General features: G+C 51.5%; 1 long non-coding RNA gene across 3 annotated transcripts; it reads left to right on the top strand.

The window, feature by feature from the left end:
• The first annotated feature begins 853 nt into the window (after positions 1-853).
• Positions 854-24,890, top strand: LOC144241296 (uncharacterized). 3 transcript variants are annotated; one of them, XR_013338011.1, is made up of 6 exons: positions 854-985; positions 8,466-8,545; positions 9,945-10,145; positions 12,164-12,341; positions 21,563-21,667; positions 24,738-24,890. It is a non-coding gene; the product is annotated as an uncharacterized LOC144241296 (long non-coding RNA). The 3 variants fall into 3 exon arrangements; XR_013338012.1 differs by lacking the exon at positions 12,164-12,341; XR_013338013.1 differs by lacking the exons at positions 8,466-8,545; positions 9,945-10,145; positions 12,164-12,341.
• Positions 24,891-25,387: the final 497 nt, after the last annotated feature.

Below are 25,387 nucleotides of genomic sequence, written 5' to 3'. Positions count from 1 at the left end.
AAATATTTTTATTTATTTCTAGGAGAGAGAGAGAGAGAGACAGCGTGAGCAGGGGAAGGTCAGAGAGAAAGGGAGACACAGACTCTGAAATAGGCTCCAGGCTCTGAGCTGGCAGTCAGCACAGAGCCCGACGTGGGGCTCGAACCCACGAACCGCGAGATCATGACTTAAGCGAAAGTTGGACGCTTAACCGACTAAGCCACCCAGGAGCCCCTGTCAATTCTGTTTTAACAGGCAAAGATGCCTCCTTCTGAGAACCTTGCAAAGGTTGGATAGGCTGTCTTATCCACGTCACCTGGCCCGTCAGAGGCAAGAAGAGACTCAGGTTCAGAGCTGTCTGTACAGCTGTCTGTAACAGCCGTTACAATCGTGCAAGTAACAGCGACTCTGGCTGGCAACGGCTGTTAAAAACAAGCAGCTTATTTTTTTCACCTGGAATAAGTTCCAGACGTGGGTGACGGCTGGCCCTGACTCAGCTTTCCGAGATGCCGCACAGGACGCAGGTTCTCTCTGCTCTACTGTCTTCAGTACTGTGGCTTCCTGTCTGGATTTGCAGCCTCGTGGTCAGGAAGTGGTTGCTGCTGCTGCAGACATCACGTCTGGACAGCGGGCGGGAGCGTTTGGGCACAGAGGGTAAGTAAGAGACAGTCTGTCCGTTTTCTTCAGAAGAAGTCTTTCCTAGAACACTCGTCCAAGAGGGATTTGCGGCTGCTTCACTGGGCGGGACGGAGGAACTCCGGGACCAATCACTGGCCAAGGAGGTGAGATCCGTGGCTGAGTGAGGCCAATCAAAGCCACTCCCGGAGGGAAGGAACAGGAGACCCCGCAGCCTAACATACAGGGGCACAGATGAGTAAAGGGTGGTGTCAGACGCACAGGGTAACCACTGGAACGAGTTCTGCCCCTGTCCTCGGACACGTTCTTCCTCCTAGGGCACTGAAGCCCCTGACCAGGACGGGCCTGAAGCCAGCTTGGGGCTGCAGAGGTGAGTGAGGTGCTCCCCCGCCTTCAGTGGGGAGGCAGATGGACAGTGGGCCGTTTCATTCGGGGTGGCCATTTCTGTGGTGAAGATGGGCACATGGGCTGTGGAGCTTGGGACAGCTAGGGCAGGCCTCCCTGCAGACACGACCAGGCCCAGGGGGAGGTGGTCATGGAAGGGGAAGGGCTCTCAGGGCAGAGGGGCAGCTGGTGCAATGGGCCGTGAGAGACAAGTGAGAAAGAGAGAGAGAGAGAGACATCAGCAGGCCAGCAGCGAGTGGGTCCATGTGGCCCAGGCAGGTGGTGGGGGTGGGGGTGACCCTGGCCGAGAAGATGGAGGAGGCAGTGGGGGTTGTATCCCAAGGGATCTCAGGAGCCCATGTAGAAGGATCTGACCTTGGCCCTGAGGCCAGTGGGAGTCCTGGTGGGGGGGACAGGAAACCCTGGGGAGNCGGATTAATGGAGGCTGGATGTGAGGGCTCCCTGCCCCGCTGTGGGAACACTGAGGTGGCCTGGTGATCACTTAGATATGGGTGGAGGGAAGGTGCTGAGAGAGGGTGGGGAGTGACACGACGGAGACCTTGGGCCTGGGCCACTAGGTGGGTGCTCGGTGACATGCAGAAACGTGAGTCACTAGAAGCAGTATGATCCCAGTGCTGTCCATCTCTTAGTGACCCAGTTCGTGTCCCGAAAGGTCCCACATAGAAAGACAGACCCTGGAGCTGGGCTAGAGTAGGGGCTGTGTGTCCTCTGGGGGATGAAATCAGATCAAAGTCACCCCTCAATTCCCTTGACCACCCGTCTGCAGCTCTGACCACCGCTGTCCCCCACCCCACATTACCCCCAGCTGTCACACCCCTAAGCCCTCCACCACAGATCGGATGAGCTCACAGGGCCCTCGGCTGGCCAGGCACTGGACTGAGCACACTGCACACATCACTGTGTCTCAGTGAGACTTGGCAAGGTTTGGAGGTTAACTTACACAACCATCATGCAAGCCCCCGAGTAAAGTTTCGGGCTTGACTTCCAGCCGTGTCTTCCCTTGACTGCGCGAGGTAAGACGTTTCCTTAGCGCCGTCACAGAAGCCCTCTGGTTCTCTCACTTTGCTTTGAACGGAGGATGAGCCCCACGTCTGTCGTTTTCTTTCTGTACCCTCCCCAGCTCAGGCAGAAGTGGCCATCATGGCCCACACTTCCGGTCACAGACGTCAATACCATGGTCAAGTGCAGTGGCCACGTGGACTGCTAAGGCCGTGCCTTCAGCTGACATTTCATCCCAGGCAAACACAGGTGATAATTTAGGTCATTTTGAAGCCACTGCATGGGCCACTGGAATCTCATTGGCCCGGCAATGAGGTCATCACTGCGTTCAAGCCTAATCAATCTGACAGCCCAGCCCCGGACCCCAGCTCTGAGTGTGTATCTCCCAGAAACATCCCCAGTGCCCAGTGCTCCACTTTTCACAGTCCATTCAGGAAAACAGAATCTCCAACCCACACACACAGAGGGGCAGTCCATGGAGACGCTGGTCATGCAGGGTTGACGAGGCTGAAGGAGCAGGAAGGGAAGGGCACCCGGGGCTTAGTGACCTGGGTCACTGCCACCCAGGGCTGAGCAACCCGGGTGGAGCCTCGCACCTCCGGTGGAGCAGGGGCCGCTGAGATCCCCAAGTCCCGCTGCTGCCGGAGCCACAGGCCGCTGCTGAAGGGAAGAGAGGGGCAGGACCAGCTCCCCCCCCCACCTCCCGGTCCTCTGCTGGCCCCGCCCCTTGTCCGAAGCTGGCTGGAACCAGCCTCAGGGAGGCAGGGAAAGGCAGCCTCACACAGACAGGGGTCACTGAGCAGAGAGCAGTGACGATTGGACAAATGACCAGCACATCGGGACTTGACTTCTGTATCAGCCAGATCCCTTCAAACCCAGCTCTGTGGCTTCCTAGTGGGTACTGAGAGAGAGGTGCTGCGGCTCAGTTTCCCCATGAGTAAAATAGGGATAATCATATCCACCTGAGAAGGTTGTTGGAGGGTTGCAGTAAGCGAAGCGTGTGAAAGAGTCTAATGAACGTCACGGCAGGGGGAATCGGCCTACTGAGTTGCAATCATGTCGTGTGGTGACCTCTGCAGTGGCACTGGTGAGTGTGACGTAACATACACAGAAGCAGAGTCAGACCACCTGACACTAATGTAACATGTGTGTCAACTGTACTTCAGTAATAAAAAGAGCCAGAAGCAGTGCGTGGCAGACACCGTATCTTCACAGAGGAGTAGGTACCGCCATCAGCCTCACCTTCACCGCTTCCTTACTCTCTGACCTTGAGCCGAGGCCGGGCCTCCCTGGCGCTCCATGTCTTCACTCAAAGTGAAGAGCTTGGACTAGAAGCCTCTTAAGGGCCGCCTTGCCCCAGTGAGCTGTGTGGCTGTGAATTACCTCTCAAACGATGTGGACACTTTGGGGTCAGAGGGAGAGGAAGAGGGGGTTCTGGCTATTCAGTAATGTTTGCGGAATGAGTACAGTGAGGGGGGAGGGTAGGGGGCAAATCGGCCCCATCTGGGAGGTCTGGCAGCAGGAGGTAGTACCCCAGCCCCTAGGGAGGTAGAGGCGAGGACAGAGATGTTGGGGACAGAGCGGCTGCTCCTCTCCTAGGGCTGAGGCCCCAGGTGGGGGTGCTGGGGGTGAGAGTGGGGAGATGGGGGGCTCTGCCACCCTGCTAATCAGGCTCACCTGGAGAGCACATGTGGTCAGGTTGCAGACAGGCTCGATGAGGCAGAGAATCATCAGCCCCACTGGTGACAATGACAGGCAAATGGGGCAGAAGAAAAAGCAAGGCTGGGAAAGGACACAGCCTGGGCTTCGAATCCTGGCCAAGCCACTTATTGTACGATGAGGTGGATACAAAGTTTCGCCTCCCTGAGCCTCAGGTTCCCCCCTCTGAAACGTGTGGGCAATAATTCACCTTATCTCGTGGGCTTGTGCTGAGGATCATTCCAGTTTACTCCGAGGCCATTCGTGCTAGCTGGCTTTGGACCATTCCCTTCCCTTTGCTGGGAGTGTCCAAACGGTTCTCCACCTGGTGAGCTCCTCTGCATCCTTCAAAACCCAGTGCAGCTGTCCTCTGCTTTAATGACATTTACTGCTTGTGCCTGGGACATGCATTCTCCTTCTGTAGTAACAGAATCTTGGCTTTTCCTGGGGAACACTGTCCTCCAAACTCAGTTCCTGTGGTCCTGGAGGGGCCACGCGGCACCCGCAGGCTCTCTTTAAGTACCTTATGTTAGTCAACATGTGTTTTTTAAAAAAGTATTTATTTATTTTTGAGAGAAAGAGACAGAGAGAGATAGCACGAGTGGGGGGAGGGGCAGAGAGAGGGAGACAGAGGATGTGAAGTAGGCTCTGCACTGACAGCAGTGAGCCAGGTGCAGGAATTGAATCCATGAACCGTGAGATCATGACCTAAGTGGAAGTGGGACACTCAACCCACTGAGCCACCCAGGCTCATAAAAAATGAGGGAGAATGTAAATATTTATTACCACGGGGAGAGATGCAGCAGGATGTCCTGGGGATAAACCACAGGGATGGATGTTTACGTCGAGGGCTGCCGTGCGGGTCAGAGCCCTGGCGGGAAGCACATTCGTCCTGGGTGGCTCAACCACAGAGTCTTTAACCACAGCACCTCCGGGGCTGCCCCTGGAGGTGACGCGGGGTTAGGGGAGCAAACAAGGAGGGCGGGCACCCCAAGAGTGGCAGCACCCGCGGATGGCGGGGCGAGGATGGGGAGCACTGTTCCAGGAGCCCTGTGAGAGCTGGGGCCATGGAGGGGCCACCCCGGGGGCTGAGGTCCAGGGAGGGCGCGGGCACTCAGAGGCTGCGGCTCGAGGCAGGGACGGAGCAGGGAAGAAAGACCCTGAGCTCCCTCTCCTCGCACCGCCCAGACCCCTGAGGACCCCTTGCTGGTCTGGGGCCCAGAGAGCCCTTCTGCCAGGAACCCCCCTACAGCGCGTCAGGTGGGCCTCGTCCTGCACAGAGCAGGACAGAGCCCTGGAGAGGAGTCAGGGGCGGGGCCTGGCAGGGAGTGGAATATTCCTGACCGAGTCAACAGTGTGCTTGGGTGCCCCGTAGGGTGTGAGATTCTGTGCATTTTGGTTCTGTGTTTTGCAGTGAGAATGAACCACTTAAAACAGTGGAGCTTTTTTATTCTAAGTGATGAAAAAGAGGAAGTGGGGCCCATGGAGACACCCTGGGATGCCTCCGCTGGGGGCCAGGGTGCGGGGGGAGGGGGATGCATCAGGGGAACCTGCCGTCGGGCCCCCCACTGGGAAACGGAGTCTCAAAGGCTCGTGGAGACTGGACAGGTGCAGTCATGCTGCGGTGACAGGTGGGAGGGATCCTTGTGTGGCCTTGAGCAGGTCCCGCTCCTCTGGGCCTCAGTTTCCCCATTCTGTGCAGGGAGCTATGCCTGTGACCTCTAAGGAGTTTTAAGCTCTCATGAGCAGGGGGCTCCTGACGGGTGGGACGGTGTGGACATTGCCAGGATCTTGGGGTTTTCTTTTGAATGGAGACTAGTGACTGAAATGGTTTAGAAAGAACAGAAGACACATGGCCCCAGAAAGTACTCAGGGCGCTTCTGGGATCACGTGAACCGGATGGTGAAGACTCAGAATCGGCGTGCTTTGGGACAGGCCAGAGCCAGGAGCTGGTGCTGCTGCAGTGGTCTGGGAGGGGAGAGGGAGGCCCCTGGGGCAGCAAGGAGGAGCCTGGGAGCTGGAGGTGATGCAGAGACCAGGACTGGGGCTGAGGCAGAGTCCCCCCTTGCTCTTACTTGGATGCATGATCTCTGAGCCTCAGTTTCCCCAGCTATAAAACAAAGAGCTTGAACAGATAATCCCTGTGGTTCTGTCTAACTTTGTATCCACATCGGGTGGGGAAACTGGCAACAGGTGAAACTCAGGGACAGAGGTTTCCATCATCATCATCATCATCATCATCACCATCACGACCATCACTATTAGCATTATCACCATCACCATAATCTTCATCACCATCACCATCATCTTCACCACCGTCTTCCCCCCCATCATCATCATCATCACCATCATCACCTTCACCACCATCTTTGCTGCCATCACCATCATCATTGTCCCCATACCAGGAAAACCCACCTCCCGAGGGCTCCATATACTAATCGCAGTGTAAAGAGCTTTGTTTGCTTCTATTCACTAACTACTGTGATCATACCCAGTTTATAGCTAAGGAAACCGAGGCTCAGAGAAACCAGATGTTTTGCCCAAGATAAAGCTACTGGGGAACCAAGCTGGCAGGGCCTGGGATTAGGAGGGCCTGACTCCAGAACTCTTGATGTTAATTGTGCATGATGTCTGCTCCTGTTTGTCTGTGTCACTTGAGTCAGGTCTTGGCAGACTCCTACCAACTAACATCTGGGACCACTTCCGAGCCTGTCGTGGTCCAGTGGAAGAAACTGAGGCAGAGAGCAGAAAGGCCATGGCACGCAGCCAAGCCTTCTGCCGCCCCGCCAGTGTGTCCCTTGCCCTCAGCCACGTCCTTCTGCAAGGACAAAATGCCCATGGGTAAGGGACCTTGTTTTTAACGGAATGGATACAGAGCTTTTGGGGAAGTGTGGAACCAGGCAAGGCTCTGTCACATGCAGCCTTTGTGACTGTCCTTGCTCAGCGCAGAGACTGGAGAGCCAGGTAATCCGGTTACACGCGTTGAAATACTGCTTGGTGTTGCTTGATGGTCCCTCTGCGAGGGGACAGATTGTCCTGACATATTGTCAGCGAGGGGTGGGGGGAGAAGAGAGGGAGGTACGGAGAAACAGAGACCGAGGGACAGACTTGCACGGCAGGACGTGGTGAGTATTGAATCAAGCTGCTTTTTGTGGGACTAGAATGTCCGAGAGAATTTTGAAAAAGCGAGCGGCTCCCCGGCAGAGACAGAAGGGCACATGCAGGTGTGGGGCGTGCAGAGCCCAGGGGGCTCCTGCAGAGCTTGTGGGTGGGGGACCCCGTGGAGGTGACTGCGTCCAGGTGCAGAACGGCCATGAGTGAGCAGGGCAGAGACATCTGCCCCTGGGAACCCGCTGCTCACACCACAGCGTGGCCGTGAGCCTCCCAAGGCCGGGTCTGCGCTGACGGGTGACCCAGGTAAAGCAGCCTGGCGCAGAGGCAGGTGCTGGGCTGAGGTCACAAGGGCAGCTCTCCTCTCCCCTCCCACTAGAGGGTGTCTGTGCTCGTGTTTCAAGGGTGTGGGGACCCATTCTGTTAGCCGATCACAGTCTGGCCCCTGCCTGCCTTGTGGGTGTGAGGGATAGGGTGTGGGGCTCCCCTCGGCTCTTCCTCCCAGAGACAATCTCTGGGGACCCCTACACCCCCTTCACGCTCACCCAGTGCACACTCGCCTGGCTTGTGCTGGCTCTGAGAGCAGCGAATGGCCAGGTCCCAGAGACGGATGCAGGAGACGGAGAAACAGACACGGAGCAGCGTGATCACGAGCCATCGCGGCACCGCCTGTGTTTCCTGAGCATTTACTGTGTGTCAGGCACCAGGCTCCGTCATGTTACACGCACGGCAGTCCTGCCCCAGGACTCTGGGTCTGATCAGCCCAGCGTCCCCCCTCCTCCACCGCCGCCCCCCCCAAACCCAGCCACAGACCAGTGCAGCCAGCTGCTTTCTCTACCCCTGTGCTGGGCACAGGGCAGCAGCTGCAAAGATTTCGTGTCGGCGAGGCCTGGCACCCCCCGCCAGGACTCAGGTGCCAACCTCAGGTGCCACTGGTGTCCCCCCAGCTCTCCTCTGCCCTTCCCGTGGTCTGCCCCTCTCCCTGACCCTCAAGGGCTATTCCAGATCTCTGCCCCTCTCAAGGTCTGCTTCCAACCCCAGGCCTGTCACTAGCTGCCGGTCCCCTTCACCCCTGCAGGGCCGAGGAGGAGAGGCCACTGGGCGCTCACTCCCCTTCCCCTCCTTTCTTATCCTCACCCACCTCAGGAGCCCCTGCTGGGTGGCCAGGCCCTATACCTTCCACCAGATCTCACTCCCTCCACCCCTGCAGAAGCCCCAGACCACCCCTCTCTCTCCCCATGTCCTCAGCTCCCCCAGCTCACCGCTTCGCTTCCCTGTGTACCAGCCACATAAACCTTCTCCATCCTCGGCCTTTCAGAAGGCCCTTCTCTTCTTATCCACTGGCTGCTGCCTTCTTTCCTTATTGGCAGCCGCTATTTCATTATTTGTATTCATTGATTTATTTTGAGGGGAGGGAGGGGCAGAGAGAGAGAGGAAGAGAGAGAGAGAGAATCCCAAGCAGGCTCTGCACTGTTGGCACAGAGCCCGACGGGGGGCTCGAATCCACAAATGGGGAGATCATGACCTGAGCCGAAACCAGGAACCAGACGCTTAATAGACTGAGCCACCCAGGCGCCCCAGCCGCCACTATTTAAAGCAATTGTCCTAGGTCTCTTTTTCCACTTTCTTCTTCCCAGTTCCCGCTGCCTGGATAAACCATTCCCCAGGCCCTTCTCGGCTGGCCGGTGCCCACTCTACTCTCCCAGGCCCAGCTCAGGTATCATCTCTTTATTGTTTTTATTTAAAGTTTTTTAAGTTTATTAATTTATTTTGAGAGAGAGAGTGAGCATGAGCAGGGGAGAGGCAGAGAGAGAGGGAGCAGGAATCCCGAGCAGGCTCCCATCTGTCAGTTGGGAGCCCAGTGTGGGGCTTGAACCCACGAACAGAGAGAGATCATGACCTGAGCCGAAACCAGGAGTCGGACGCTCAACCGACTGAGCCCCCCACGCGCCCCAGCAGGTGCCGCTGCTCCTTCGCCACGTCCCCTCGACCCATCCACGGTGTCCTGTGGCAGCGTCGTGGGCTGGCACTGCACCGGGGAGGGAGATGTCCTCTTCTTCTCTGCGTGCTTTCTCCGGCATCGTGGAAGCTTGCTCGTCTGTGGCAGGGACAGCGGCCAAGCGGAGGGGACTGAACACAGCCCGCTGCTGGGAGTGAGGGTCAGCCCCCGCCGCAGGGAGGACGGTCCTCTGGTGTCTCCGCGCAGCTCCTCAGAGGGCCCCGGGGGGACCAAGCCCCGTGGCCACAGAGACAACCGGTCAGCTCCCTTTGTGGCTTTTCTCCTTGCCCTGAGTCACCCTCCGCTCTTCCTCGCTGGGCTCCCTGAATCAGCCCCAGATGAACTACCGGAACCCGAGCTCTTTTCTCGGGGTCTGCCTTGGGGGCACCCACTCCGAGATAGACGCCCGCCCCACCTGACCTCCAGGGTGCTCCCTGCTGTGCTCTCCGGGCCCACCAGGGCCTGCCGTGCCCTCTGAAGACTGTGAGCATTTTGATAAAGTCAGGTCCTTTTATTATTTTTTTAATGTTTATTTGTTTTTGAGAGAGAGAACAAAGGAGGGAGGGGCAGAGAGAGGGGGAGACACAAAATTTAGAGCAGGCTCCAGGCTCTGAGCTGTCAGCACAAAGCCGAAGTGGGGCTCGAACCCATGAACCACGAGAACATGACCTGAGCTCAAGTCAGAAACTCAACCGACTGAGCCACCCAGGCACTCCAGGTTCTTGTTATCTCTGCCTTCGTGTCACCAAGCACAGTGTCTGGGGAAGATAGATGGTTAGTTAATTAAGGGTTTCTTAAGAGAGGGAGAATTCAAACGAATGAACGAACGAACGAATGAATGAGAAATGAGTCTCACAGCAGTCTGAACCCTCTGGCCCTCCCCAAGCTGACGGGGGACAGCAGGCCGAGACTGTCACAAGGCCCACCCAGTCCTGGAGGCCCTTTGCCCTGCACTGGGCCCTCCTCCACGCCATCGGCACAGCCCAGGGCACCCTCCTGCCGGGAAATCCTCAGAGCCTCCCAGTGAAGGCTTCCCACTCCGGTAACTAAAAGGGAGAGGAGCGCAGTGAAACACCATTATAATCTGACACAATTCCCAGCAGATGTCACTTTACAGGGATGGATGTGTCTCAGCCGGACTTCAGGCCGCATCCAGAAGCCCCCAGAAGAACCATCTATTTGCAGCCAATGAAAAGAGCACGGAGGAGTGATTGTTGCGACAAATCAGTTTATTCGTCTCAAATGGACCCTCGGAGGTTTCCAAGAGGAACAATTAAAACTGTTGCTGCGAGAATGAAGTGACTGCTTCCAAGCCCAGGTTGGCGAAAATGCTTTTTTTTTAAGTCTTTGATTCCCGGAGGGGGTTAGGGACCCTCTGAGCACAGAGCGTTCTGAGCCAGAACGCCTGGGGTGCATGAATGCAGTGTGCTTGTCTCACAAATAATCATTTTCCAGGGAGAAAAAGGCTGCACAGGGATGGGGTGACCCAAGTTTTGTTGCGTGTTGGTGGCAGAGCTGGAGCTGGGAATGGGCGTCTGCATGTGGACATCTCTACCTCCTGGTTTTTTCTGAAGGGCGGATGGGGTGGAAATCATGCTGAAAGCCAAGAACCATCCTGGACTAGTCCACGGGGTCTTGCCTGACATTGAGTTAGAAGAGGCTCTGGTTTAGGAATCAGGGAACCCGGAGTCTGGTGCTGGCTCTGCTGCTCCCTTGCTGTGTGACTTTGGGTTGGTCTATTACCCTCTCTGGACTTCAGTTTCATCATTTATAAAATGACATGATGGATCTCTAAGGGGACTTCCAGCTCCAAAAGTCTAGAAGAGTCTCAGTTTCCACCTCTTTTAAGCGGGTATGATGCTCTACCTCCTAGGGTTCTGAGGGGGTTCCAGAAGGAGCCCCTTGGAGCAGCTGCCTGAAGGTAAAGCCCAAACAGTGTTACCATCACTTGCACATCTGTAGCGAGGCGTTAAGGAGGAGGAGCTAGGTCCTGGTGTGAGCACTAGACAGAGTAAAGGACAGAGTGTCACTCCCCTCCAGGAGGGGGAAGGGGCCTCAGGGTGGACTATAGGTCCCTGGGGTGGGTCCCTGAGGCCAGATTCCCCCCCTCACCATTTCCACCTGCGAGACACAGTCTCATATCTCAGCCTTCAAGTCCAAGGGCCTTGGCAGTGTTGGGCTATGAGCAAGGAGCAATGTGGGGAGGGCAGGTAGGAGGAGGGTGCGGGGGAGGGGGAGAGGAGGGACAGGCTTCTTGCTTTGGTGCAAAACGTCAAAAGCGTGGGCACTAGAAACAGAGACACCTGAGATCAGAGGCGGTCTCCATCACTCACTAGCTGCGTGAGTAGGGCAAGTTCCTCAGTTTTCACATCTGTAAATTGGGACTGACAATGGCGCCCCTCTCGTGGGGCTGACGCTGGCAAGGTGCCCGCACCACACTTAGCCTGGGGAAGCTCCCAGGACTCGGCAGCGTCGCAGCAGCAGCAGTGGCAGCAAGGTGGGTAGTGGTGGCTGTCCGTCTGCAAAGGGACGCGTCTTCAGGCTCCAACGTCTGTCCTGCTGACGGAGAGAACAAGAGGGCAAATGCACGTCTTCTTGGAGGGGAAGCAGATGAGGTTGCCCAGGCGGAGAGAGCTCGAGAGAGAGACACAGAGATCCCGGTCACACACAGGGAGTGCAGTTAACGTTGGTAATGTAAGAGCAGGAAAACTTTGCATCTGCCCGACGGCAATTGCAGTAGCGTCGAGAACAGTTACAGATTCATGCGCTATTGGTGACTGTGATCCTTCTACCACAAAGCCAAAGGCAGATCTCATCCCAGCAGTTCAATCAGGAAGCAAGGTCAACCCTGATCAAATGACTGTCACACGTATAAACACTGGGTGTAAATGATAGTGAGACAGGAGAGGGGGTGACAGGCCACTGACCGTGTGCGGCCACCCTGGGCATTGGCCGGGGTCAGCATTCAATGTCAAATGACGGGGGGCAGGAGTAACAGCAGCCCCCGCACCCCACCGGAGGCAGGTGCAGCCCAGCTGTCTGACGCAGAGGCTCTGACCACTCTTCAGAGTTGGCCCAGGAGACTGGGGGTCAGGGCAGCCGGGAATGAGGCATATAGACAGCTCGGGCAAGGGGGCCTTCATGGAGTCCTGATGGATTGGCAAGTAATAGAACCAGGGACTGTGTCTGTGAGGCCAGAAAGCAAAAAAATGAAAAAAAAAAACACCCATATTTCCAGAGTAACTACCTTTAGATCATGGAATGTCCTGGCTGGAAAAGCCGCTAGGGGTCACGTGGTATAGCATCCTTATTTTATTGTTTGTTTATTTTTGAGAGAGAGAGAGAGAGAGCAGGAGAGGTACAGAAGAGAGGAAGACAGAGGATCCGAAGCAGGCTCTATGCTGACAGCAGAAAGCCCAATACGGGGCTCAAACTCACAAACTGCGACATCATGACCTGAGCTGAAGTCAGACGCTCAACTGACTGAGCCACCCAGGCGCCCCTCATTTTAACGGTGAGAAACTGACACTGGAGGGAGCGACTTGCTCCAGGTGAAGGGGGGATCTGATGGTCTCCGAGAGGGATGAGGATCTAGATTCCTGACTCCCCACCACTGGCTCTTCAGCTCAGGTGCTGTCTGAGGCTTCCGGAACAGACAACGGGACCTCAGCTCCTAGTTTTGTGTGGTTCTGGCCACTGCCTCCCTCACCAAGAGCATCAGCCAGGGTTCCCAGGGCAACTGTGAAATGCCCATTGCCATGACAGCCTTGGCCACTCCCACCTAGTTACGCTGGGGCCTGGACCCAGTTCCTTCCTTTGTGAACCAAGAGTGGAGGCTTTAATAGTCCATTCCCAGGGAAGGGCAGAGATCAGAGCTAATGGCCCGCGGGCTCTGATAAAGAGGAAAGGGAACTACATATACTGAGTTCCGTGCCAGGTGATACGGTGGATGGTGTTCCCATGTTATTAACGTGCAAGGACGCCCACTTCACTTATGAAAAAACAGATTCAGAGAAGCTGGGCCACTTGCCTGAGACCACACAGCTCATCTGTGCAGAGAGCGCACACACTTTTCCACCGCTTCCCTTCCCTGAAAAGCTGGCCTGCGGTCTGGCTGCAGAAGAGGCACACCCTGCTCCTCGGGGCTCAGGGACCCTGTCTCTCCTACCTCCATGTCGCAAGGCCACCGAGTGTGTGGCAGGACCCCACCAAGAANGTCTGGCTGCAGAAGAGGCACACCCTGCTCCTCGGGGCTCAGGGACCCTATCTCTCCTACCTCCATGTCGCAAGGCCACCGAGTGTGTGGCGGGACCCCACCCAGAGGAGCCCATCCTCACAAGCCTGTATTCTCCCCCGGAATTCTGGTTCTGCCGGGTGGGAAGATCCTTCTAGAAACTAAATCCTGCCCCAGGTCCAGCATCATCAAAACAGTCAAGGGACACAGGAGACAGGGATGAGAGGTACCTTTTCCCCGTGCGCTCTCTTAGGTCTGGGGCTCAGCATTGATTTGACTACTTCTTGGTCTTTTGGCAAGTTACCCAACCTCGGACCTCTCTGACCCTCCTTGAAGTCAGGTTGTGTAAGACAGACCGCAGCCCCGGCAAATCCCAGCCCCCAACCAGCTTCTGAAACCTTTCTCACCCCCCTCTCCCCCACCCGTTCCCCCAGAAATCTCAGAATCTATAGTACGAGCAAACGCGGCCCACGCTCTGGACGTAGGTTCTGATCCGAGCTGGCCCGGTAGCTCGGATCCCCATCCTGGGATTTTGGAGGTGGGTGTGAAAAGGTTCAGAGCCTCGTCTGTCTTTTGTATGCCTGGGGGCGAAGGGCGGCCCTGTTCTGCCGGGTGGGCCGAGGCACAGAGAGCGCTTAGCTGGGGGAGAAAGCAAGAAAAGCCAAAGCTTCTCGGAGAGAAACAGTGATGTGGGCAAGGAGAGCATTCTCTGGGTTTACCTCTCGGCCAGCCCCCCAGCTGCCCAGTTCCACCTCGACAAATCCACGTTTTTGTTTAGGTTAGCCAGAGCAGGCTGCTGCTCCTCAAGACCAGAAAGGCCGAATATAATAAGAATAAACGTTCTTTGTAAAATGTAAGAACGAAAGCGGTCCCAAGCAGGGCCGGCGCTGCCTTTTGCCCACCCGCGACGGAAACCACAGCGGAATGGGTCAGGCCTGCACGCTCTTTGCTGTGGCTCCTCCTGCTTTTGATATTCTAATGAGAACACCCTCCAGCCTCTGAAAACTCCCTGCTTAACCTCTGATGGTACTCGGATGCGGCTTCCTCCCGGAAGTCTTTCAGGATGGCCCTGGCAGAGCTAATGCCTGTGTCCCACCCATGAGTGCACCACATGACCGATGTCATTCAGACACTTGACCTGGAGGCTCTGAGCTCAGGGTAGAGAGCACCTTGGCTGCCATAGACCCTAGCGCAGTGGAGGATGAAAACAGTGGTGCTGCCCTGGCTGTGACACTCTTGTGGGCCCGTCCCACTCCCTGGTGTGCGGCCCTATACTCTGGGCCTCTGCCTCAGGGTCCCCAGAAGTCCCCAGCTCCTGAATGCCTGGGCCCTGAGCCCCTGGGCCAAGCACTTAAGACAAACCTCACCCATGCTGGATTCCTCTCTCCCTCCCTTCCTCTCTCCCTCCCTTCCTCTCTCCCTTCCTTCCCCTGCCCACTCATGCTCAGGTCCTACTCTGTGAGCCCTCGCCTCCTATCCTCCACCTCCCTGGAGGCAAGAATCTGAACTGAGGCCAAGGCAGACAATTTCCCCAGGCTCAGCCGTGTATTCCCCAGCTTCTGTTCCTTCCAAATCAACTCCCCTTGTGCCCTGAACATGGCCTAGAACATGGTCTGGCTGCCGGTGACCCTGTACACGCGTAAGTGAAAGAAGGAAGGCATGGGGTTGGGGGGTGAATGTCCCTGAATGGGTCTTCCTGGCATTTTCAGCTCCCCTGAGGNCTAGACAGGGGCTAGCCCCTCTCGAATCCCCCATCCTCACCTCCTGCATCTCCCTCTCCTGGCAGTTCCCGGAGTCTGTCCCATCAGGCTTGACCACCAGCGCCTTCTTCCTGGAATGCTTCTCCTTTCCTGCCCCTCCCCTCGCTCTCCAAGGTGCAGAGGGAGGCGCTTTCACAGCACAAATCTGAGGCCTGACAACCCAGCTTACACTTCTCCCATGGCCTATACTGCCCTCGGATCAGCCACCAGGCTTTGGGACAGCTCACGATCCAACCTGACCGGCTCCTTGTCGGTTTTCAGTCTCTTCCTGGGCTGCCCCAAGCTCCTCTCTGCCTCAGGGCCTCTGTGCAGGCAGTTGCTGCCACCAGGAAAGCTCTTCCCCCTTCCTTTGTGCCTGACCGGTCCAGTCCCATTTCAAATGCTGCCTCCTGGAATCCGGTCCTTTTGTTCGCTCTTGACTGTTGTCTCATCCTTGCCCTTACTTGTGCGTGCCCTAGTTTCGGTTTGTGGAATTGTCTGTCAATGGTCTAGTTACCTCCACCCCCTCCCTAGAATAGAAGCCCTGTGAGGGCAGGGGGCATCCTGTTCTTGGTACCTCATACAAAATTGAACCCGTGCAAAGGCACTGACCCAGTGAAGGAATGAGCAACAAAGCCGAAGGCCCTCAGGCGTGGCCCTGGAGTGGGACCGAGACCTGGAGGCAGTGTTCCCTGGAGGGCATGACAGGTGCCTTCTCCAAATGCCCACGACCCCTTTAGTGAGTGAGGGGAGGTCAACGGCATTGCTATCATTGGGGGGACACATTCGGGAACCCACGTCCCATTTCGGGCCCGTATTTAATTCCACTCGGACCCACTCATCACCTCTCCAGGAAAGATCAGAACATTTTCACATCATCAGGGGCCTGAAGATGCCAGGCTATCGCCGTGGCCCTGGGTGTCAGGCAGGAGCCCTGCCCCTCCACGCCTTTAAAGGCTACCGCCCAGTGGGGAAGGGGGAGCTGTTTTGCCCTCAGTGTGGAGGGTAGGAGGAGCCCCCTGCTGGGGGAGGTGGGGAGATCCCGGGAGGTCCTCGGCCTTTGTAAACCTTAGAGGCACCACCAACGCCAGCCCACCTGTTCTTCGCAGAAGCGCACGGTGGCGCTCAACACGCGATCCGCCCAACTGATGAGTTCATCTGATTGGCCCAGCGGACCGGAAGCGGCTACTGATTGGCTCTCGCTGGGATTTGCCTCCGAGAGGACGCTGTCTCCCCAGTCTTGGGGTATTTGGAGGCGTCCACCTTAATACTGCTCCTTGGTGCCACGCGGACCCCACCGGGCAGCCTAGCACAGACCATGGCCTTTGAGAGGGGCTGGGGCAGGTGGCCCTTCGAGGGTCCAATGGCACTGTGGTGGGTAACTCAAGTTACCCCCCCCAATATTTTTCTCTTCCCACCACCAAGCAGAGAGCTGGAGAAACTCACTGCAAAGTTTTCCTACTTTGTCCACAAGGCCTGTTCACTTAAGTGTTTTGAACTGAGCCATCCGCTTGGGGAACCCCACTCTCCAAGGCACAGGGAAAACTGGCCCTTGGTTGTTCCTCCTTCTCCCACCCCAAGATCCACCCCGCACCGCCAGAAGCCTCCCGCATGCACGTGGGTGCATCCAAGTGCCTCCCATGATCACTGCAAGCCACCCCTTGGTACCCCTTGGGGCTGGGATGCTCACCCCCACTACAACCCACCCTCAAGAGGACAGACCCACGGAAGCGGCTCACTCGGCTCAGAAAGGGGGGGGGGGGTCCAGGCCGTTTGAGCAGCGACTTCTGGAGTCCCAGGCACACAAACTGTGATCGAAAATAGGAGACAGACCGGGTTTCAGACGGCCATGCAGATTCCACAGTTCATGGGAAGAGGCACAGCCAGAGTGAGTCAGAATACAGTCCTTCAAAGGGCAGGGCTGAGGGCAGGGGTCTGTCTTGCCCAGCGCTGAGGATAGTATGAAATCTAGGGGCCCCTGGGTGGCTCAGTCAGTTAAGCGTCTGACTTCAGCTCAGGTCATGATCACACGGTTCGTGGGTTCAAGGCCCCTGTAGGGCTCTGCGCTGCTGGCTAGCTCAAAGCCTGGAGCTTGCTTCAGATTCTGTATCTCCCTCTCTCTGACCCTCCCCTGCTCATGCTCTCTGTCTCTCAGAAACAAATAAAACATTAAAAGAAAAAAGAATCTAGTCCCTCTCCCCCAACTCCACTTTCAAGGCCATTGTCCTGGTTCTGCTGTGGAAAGAGGCTGGAGTGAGCCATTAGGAAAGTGAGACTTTCGGGCCCAATGCCAAGGCCACATGCAAAGGTCAAGAGCCAAGATCGTAGCTGGACCATGGAGCCTCGAATATAGTGAGCCAGAAAGGGGGTCTGGGCTCAGGGAGGGGTGTTCAAAATGGAGCTCCACCCTAAACCCTGCTTCCTCCTGTGTCCATCTGGACAGGTGAGGGGTACAGGTGGCACCTTTGCGGGCTTCCTGAAGGGCAGAGGCAGGGCTGGAAGATGGAGCCAGGCCTCCCTCAGCACCCTGGGTATCAGAGCTCGAAGTGGAAGCCATGGGCCCCAGTTAGGAGCAGGTACCTACAGACAGATCTACAGCAAACAGTTGAACCTCGTGAAATTGCCCAAGTTTACACACACTTGGTGGTATTTCATTTTGCAAATGGGTATGATTTTTAAGAGCCACAATTTCAGGGAGTTCGTGAACTTTATAGATTCATTGTCCTTTCCGGGTCTTTCCCAAGACAGAAGAGTGAATGAGAGACAGTCATTTAAGGAAAAGGAAGAAGAAAAGATAAACGAGGAACCGCTTTCTATATAATGTGTCTTAGAGGCTTGGGTCCATTTTCCCAAATTGTCAGCCACAAGGCCCTTGCTGGTGGGGAGGATGCGCACGGCCTGAATTGTTTATTCAGGGTACAAAGCGGGACCCCGACAGGTCCGTGCTCCCATCATGAAGTGGAAAAGAAAATCATTTTCTATGATTCTCAGCTTTCATGGAGCACAGAGAATCCATTTCTGCAGACCGAGGTCAGGGCAGACCTGCCCTTGTCGCTGCTGGATAGAGAGACACAATAGCCATGGGCCTCCACGTGGGAGTCTAGAAAGGACACCCAGAGTGAATGACAGTTGTGGGAGTAACAGCCCTCCTGTGGACCCAGAACTTCATGGTTTAAAATGTCCCCTCTGACACCCCAGCTCGGGGTGACACCCGCTGCCTTGGGTGAAGGGCCCTGTGCCCGGCGCTCTCCACGGAGTCCTCCCCATGATGTGGAAGGAGGTGCTGTTATGAGTCGCCTTCTGCAGATGAGGAAACTGAGGCCCCAGGGAAGGGGAGGGGCTTGCCCAGGGTCCCATAGGCAGGAGGCAGTGGAGCAGGACACAAGTTTCAGAAGCGTGGCTGTGGGGGTTAGGGTTAGATGAGGTGGCCCGTGTGGGTGTGTGGGGTAACGTGGAGCTCCATAAATAGGAATGATTATGCTTTTTAGCTGCTCTAGTTTACATGACTTCCAGGAACACCCGGCTCCCACCAGTGACGCTCGCTCCAGAGTTTGCACTGATGCTGGAATCCAATCAGAGTGGGATGTATCTCTCTCTTTTTTTCTCAGTTCAAGGAGAACAAGATGAGGAGTTGAAGTAACTGTCCAGGTGCAGCCAATGCAGCAACCGCAGCTGAGCAAAATTAAGGTTGTTCCGTGTCTGATGAGCTGCAATTTGCCTCATTTGTAACCTGTGTCCTGTAATTCATCGATGGTGCAAACCCTGTCCTGCTCCCTCTCCACTCTTCCCCCACCCCCGTTCCTGTAGGACCCTGGTCCTAGACTTTGAGGACTGGGAGCCTGGTGATCTGTGTCCCCACATTCCCTGCTCACTGGTCTGTGGAGAAGGGCTGGGGACAGAGTTCACTAGAAGTGCCAGGACCCTAAATCTGCCCTCCGTGTTGATAATGAGAGACAACTGGGGTGGCTCCCGTGGGGAAGCCAAAGAGAAGAGCTCAGAGAGATCTTGAGCGGAATATGCTCTGGTTGTTGAGCAAACACCTGTCCTCAGAGATGGCTTCCAACCATCACCCTCAAATCATTGCTTCTGAGGTTGGGTCCTCAATGCACTTAGAAGCAATGGGGCCATCACTCTTCCCCAAGCTCCACTCTCAGATTATCCATGGATGCCACAAGAACTAGCCTCCATGAACCAGGTCTTTTGGCTCTCCCCCCTGTGAAGTCCAAGCCCAAGATAACTTGGAAAGGAACCCAGGCTTTGAAGCGGGATACCCCTGAAGTCAATCACTGAGGAGGGCTTTGAGTGGGGCACGTCTCAGGAGGAAGCCAGGGCTCACTCTTGTAATAGCAAGCATATTGCTTTACCTTAGACAATGCGCCTATGTAAGATGCTGGGGGTGGAGATCATGGGATGTATAAACTCCAGCAGGTCACTGCTTGATGGAATCAAGGTTGGAGTCCTGACTCTGCCTTGACCCAGCCATGAGCCTCAGATGTGTTCCTTCACCTCTTTGGTCTTAGTTTCATTGTCTGTAAAATGGGAGTAATGTTGCAGGGTTGCCGTGTGGATGCAATGTGATTAGCATTTGTAGGGCTCCGCAGAGGGCAGGGTCCATGGTCACCAAGGCAACCATACCTTGAGTGCACCTAGATTCCTTGGTACGGGTGAAGGGAGAGTTTACCAGCAAACCTGCAAATATATGCATCTCATAGGAAACACTTGCTTTCCTGGAAAATTGCTGAAGGTACCAATCTCCATAAAAACCCAATCCTAACATCCCCAAGGTGATGACAGTACATCACACCTGTTCAAGATTACCTAATGGGGCAGAGATGGGACTTGATGAGGGAAAGCACAAACTGCAGAGTAGGTTTTCTTTGCTGATTTTTATCTGCTTCACTGAAGTATAATTGACTTATAATAAACCACTCATATTTAAAGTGGTACAAATTGGTAGGTTTTTATTTTTTATTTAAAAAATTTTAATGCTTATTTTTGAGAGCGAAAGACTGAGCACAAGTGGGGGAGGGGCAGAGAAAGGGAACCCGAAGCAGGCTCTAGGCTCTGAGCTGTCAGCACAGAGTCCGACATGGGGCTCAAACTTGTGAACTGCGAGATCATGACCTGAGCTGAAGTCGGATGCTCAACCTACAGAGCCACCCAGATGCCCCAGATAGTTCTTAAAAAACATATTTTTCTGAGGTGTAATTAACTTGCAACAGACTACATATATAAAAAGCATGCAATTGGATAAGTTTTATCAGATTTATACACCTATAAAATAATCGCCACAATCAAGATCATGAATTTAACCTTCATCTCCTCTTTGTTTCCTTCTACCTTTTGTAACTCTCCCTCATGGCAACCTCTCCACACACGGACCCTAGGCAACTACTCATGTGCTTGTTGTTACAGGAAATTATATAGAATTATATGTGAATAGAACCATACAGAATGTCCTCTTTTGGTCTGGCTTCTTTCAATCTGCATAATTATGATGTGATTTATCCATATTGTAGTGTGCATCAGTAATTCATTTGGTTTTTAAAGTTTCAGCTCATTTTAAAGAACAAACTTTTCAGTTTAGAATAGTTTTAGAATTACAGAAAATTTGTGAAAATAGTATAGAGAGTTCCCATTTACTTCATACCCAGTTTCTTCTATTTTCAACAAAACTTTTTAAATTTGAAAGAGAGAGAGAGAAAGAGAAGGGAAGAGGTACAGAGAATCCTATGCAGGCTTCATGCTCAGTGCAGGCCCTATTTGGGACTTGATCACTGTGAGATCATGAGCAGAGTCGAAATCAAGAGTTGAACACACAATTGACCCATGTCCCCTCTCTGTTTTTTTTAAGCCAACCTTTCAGTCCTCAGATTAACCCTACTTGGTCATGAGGTGTTATCCTTTTTTATGTTATCAACGAGTTATAGTTGCTAAGATTGTTTAGAAATTTGTTTAGAATTTTTGCATCTGTGTTCATATGGGGTATTAGTCTATGATCTTCTTTCCAGTGTTTTTGATTCTCATATCCAGTCAATGGATCTGTATCATTTACCTCTATCATTGGTTTACTCTGCTTGTTTTGAGTTTAATTTGCTGATTTTTCTCTAGTTTTGTACTGAAGTGTTGTATACTGAATCATATGCCCTCCCAAGCCTGTATGTTGTTGCTCTAACCCCCAAAGTGACTATATTTGGAGATAGGGTCTTTAGGAAGGTAATTAAGATTAAATGAAGTCATAAGGATGACATCCTTCTCCTATATGACTGGTGTCCTTATAAGGAGAGAGAGAGAGACACCAAGAATGTGTGTGCATAAGTACAGGAAGAGAGGCCACATAAGGACACAGAAAAAAGGTGGCCATCTACAGGTCAGGAATAAAAGCCTCACAAGAAACTAACTCCGCCAACATCTCGATCTTGGATTTCCAGCCTCCAGAATTGTAAGAAAATAAATTTCTGTTGTTTATGCCTCCCAGTCTGTGGCATTTTGTTACGACTGCCCGAGCAGATGAATACATGTGTTTAGCGCTATAAATTTCTCTCTAAATACTGCTCTGTCCCCCAAATTTTGATCTACCTTATTTTTATTTTCTCTTTATTCAAAATTTTTTTTCTATTTCCCTTAAGGTATCCTCCTGACCTGTATATTTTTAAATTTCCAAATGTTTGGTCATTTCCCAGTTATATCTCCATGGTTGATTTCCAGTTTAATACTATTATCATTTGAGAATATAATTTTTATTATTGCTTTTCGTTTCAGTGTGTTGTATGGTCTAGAATACAATTTATACTGACAAAGCTTCCACGTGGACTAGAGAATGTATTCTGCTGTTGCTGGATGGAGGGGTCTATATACATCAACAAGGTAAGTTTTGTTGATTATGTTCTTCAGGTTATCCATGTCCTTGCAAGTTTCCTGCTTTTTCAATCGATGAATTATAGACAGAGAAGTGTTGACATTTCCAACTATAACTGTGAACCTGTCTCTCTCCTTTCTGTTCTGATTTTTCCTTAAATATTTGGAAGCTCTGAAGTTAGGTGCTACATTTAGGATTGGTAGGTCTTCTTGGAGAATTGTCCCACATATCATTATGTAATGTTCCTCTTTATATCTGATGATATTTCTTGTTCTGAAGTCTATTTTTTCTGATATTAATATAACCACTCCAGCTTTCTTTTAGTGAGTGTTTGCAAGATATATCTTGCTACATCCTTTCACTGTTGAGCACCTGATGTCTTTATGTTTAGAGAGAGTTTATTGTGGACAGCATATGGCTCAGTCTTGCTTTTTAAATTCAACCTGAAAATCTTGTGCGCTTAGTTCCTTCACATTTATGGTGATTATTGATGTGGTTGGTTTGAAATCTATCATCGCATTAGCTACTTCCTAATATGTTCCATCTGTTGTTTATTTCTTTTTTCCTCTTCTGCCTTCTCTTGAGTTAAGTGAACATTTTTGATAATTTCACTTTATCTCTTCTATTCCATTATTTAAAAAAAATTAGTGGTTACCATAGTGTTCATAACATACATTTCAATTAATTTGAGAATACCTTAAAATAACATACCACTTCATAAATATGAAAGTGAAGGAAAACAATATATTCCCAATTCTTACCTCTTATCCTTTGTACTATTTTTATCATATATTTCAATTTCACATATGCTATAACCATGTGATATATTGTTATTATTTTTCTTTAGACAGTTCTTTATTTTTCAGGACAATTGAAATAACAAAGAAAATTAATGTCTTGATTGATTTCATTAATAATACTCTTTATTTGTGTAGTTCTAAGTTTATACTGATAAATTCCTTTCACTTGAAGAACTTACCTAAATACTTATTAATCAGAGTATGTCTATCTATGAATAACTTTCTTAAGTTTTTGTTTGTCTTAGAAAATATTTATTCTCCATAATGTCCAAAGATATTTTCGCTGGGTATAAAATTTGGGGTTGATCTTTTTATATTTTTCCAGCACTTTTAAGTTACCATTCCGTTTTATTCTTGTTTGCATGTTTTCTGACAGGAAGTTTGCTGTCATTCTTATCTCCTTTCCTCTGTGTTTATAGGTCGTATTTCTTTGGCTCTCTTTAGGATTTTCTCTTTGATTTTGGTTTTTATCAATTAGTTCGAATTGATTTCCCTATACTTTTTGGGTTTGTTATATATATAATGTATAATATACATATAAAATGTATAATATATATTATATATATTTGATTTTTGGAATTGATTCTGTTTGATGTTCTCTAAGCTTCTTGGACCTATTGTTTGGTATATGTCATTCATTTTGGAAACTCTTGGATATTATTTCTTAAAATATCTCTCTTATCTTTTTTTTTCCCTATTGTCCTTCTGGAATTACGATTACTTGCATATTATACTATTTGATATTGCCCCAAAGTTCTTGGATGCTGTGTTCTGTTTGTTGCCTCCCCTTCCTCCCTCCCTTCCTCCCTTCTTTCCTTCCTTCCTTTCTTCTTTCCTTCCTTCCTTCTTATCTTTTTTATTTCAGCTGGATAATTCATTGACTTACCTATAAGTCATTGATTCTTTTCTTGGTATTTCAAGTCCACTGATGAGCCCATGGGAGGTATGCCTCATCTTTGTTACTGTGTTTTTACTTTTTTAGCATTTCCACTTGATACTTTCTTAGAGTTTCCTTCTCTGCTGGAACTAATCATTTGATCTTACATATTGTCAACCTTTTCATTAGAACCTTTAGTATATTAATCACAGCGATTTAAAATTCTCTGATAGTTCCAGGGCGCCTGGGTGGCTCAGTCAGTTAAGCATCTGACTTCAGCTCAGGTCATGATCTCACAGTTCGTGGGTTCAAACCCCACGTTGTTCTCTGTGCTGACAGCTAGGTCAGAGCCTGGAGCCTGTTTCGGATTCTATGTCTCTCTCTCTGACCCTCCCCTGCTCACGCTCTCTCTCTCTCAGAAATAAATAAAATATTTTTTAAAAATTTAAAATTCTCTAATTGTTCCAACATCTGTGTCATATCTAAGTTTGGTTTTGATTATTGTTTCGAATCCTTTTTTGTAGTTTTTTCCCCTTGCCTTTTCATCTGTCTCATAACTTTTTATTGAATGCTGGACATCTTTTTTAGGATGATAAATTCTGAGGTAAATGCTCTTTCATGTTTGGAGATATGCACACCTTTTCTTCTGCTAGACTTTTGTGTGGGAGTAAGTGTTAATCTAGTCAGGAGCTGGGCTTAGTTTGAGGTCTGTGGTTGTTACCCTCAATATACCAGAGGCTTCAAGTTCATCTAGTGATACCTTGTGTTTAGGGTTTTGGATGGGTTTCCAGAGGTTAATTTCCAGTGTCTACTTCCCATGTCCCTGACTTCGGGTCCTTCCTTTGTGCTGCACCATACAGGTGATCTTTTAAAGCTCTCCCAGACATTCCATTGTTATTTTTACTCAGTGCTTGCTAGCCAGTGTGGGAGGAGTGTAGAGGGTATATTTATGATGATGTGATTCATTTTCAGTCTTGGGCAAGTACTATGCCCTTGTGTAGCCAGGTGTGGACTTCACAAGTGTTTTTGCTTCCAGCTGTAACCCTGGACCTCTTTTAAATATGCATTCTTGCCCCTCTCCATGGCTAGTACTTATTTTTATCCTGTTTCCTTTCTGCAGTTGCAGTGGATTCCCACCAGTGCCCTAAGGCAACAGTTTTTGTTTCTCTTTGCTCTGCAGATTAAGGTTTATGGTCCTTAGAGGAAATTGGTCTGGGTGGATTTGGGCAGTTGGAAGCATCCCTTCCTTATCCTGCATCTCAGCTAATGCTTTCTCAAGAGTCTCCTTGAGTTTTCCTATGAATGCCTGGGGTTTGCTAAAAAAACAAAACAAAACAAAAAAAACCCCAAACAAACTCTGAAACTTAAAAAAAAAATTCTTTTGTCTGTTTATTCCTATAGGTTTACATTCTTACATCTACGCAGATATGCTTTCAGACTCCACCTGCACCACGGGATATACTGGGTCTCCTCCCATTGGCTTGCACTGCAGGTCTGACTTGCCAGACTCCATAATTCCTTGTAACAATTCTCTTTGTTGCTAAATAAACACCATCCCATGGGTTCTATTTCTCTAGAGAAACCTGCGTATCCATGTTTTGGTATTGAGAGTGGTTCTAGAGGAGCAGAATCTTAAAGATGAATTATTTTCCGAGTTAATTTGAGGGTTTCTGGAATTGGCATTCTAATCTAATTGAAGACACCAATGACTCTGTTTGTAAAGAGAGGCCTGATAAGCCTATGGTGTGATCTGGCAACAGAAATGTGCGAAATACCACCATTGGATAATCCTAAGCAAGCACTTCCAAAAAGCAAGGATCTGAGTGACCAGGTAGAAGATGCATCTGAACAGTCTTGTTAAACTAACAAATATAGTGAAATTAGATGGTTGCACCTAATGTTACTGGACAAAGTCAGGAAAAGAAGAGAATGAGCTCAGGGATTCTAATTCCCAGCTCAAGTGTCTTATAAATGACATGAAACTGAAATGTCACCCCAAAAGAAACTGTCTCCTATGGCCACAGGGCTGAGGTTGCTAAGAAATAAACCCA

This window comes from Crocuta crocuta, unplaced genomic scaffold (assembly GCF_008692635.1).
Source record: "Crocuta crocuta isolate KB4526 unplaced genomic scaffold, BGI_CrCroc_1.0 scaffold127, whole genome shotgun sequence".
In the NCBI taxonomy this organism is placed as follows: domain Eukaryota; kingdom Metazoa; phylum Chordata; class Mammalia; order Carnivora; family Hyaenidae; genus Crocuta; species Crocuta crocuta.
The sequence above is the reverse complement of the archived record's forward strand: the minus strand, read 5'-3'. Positions and strand labels throughout refer to the sequence as shown.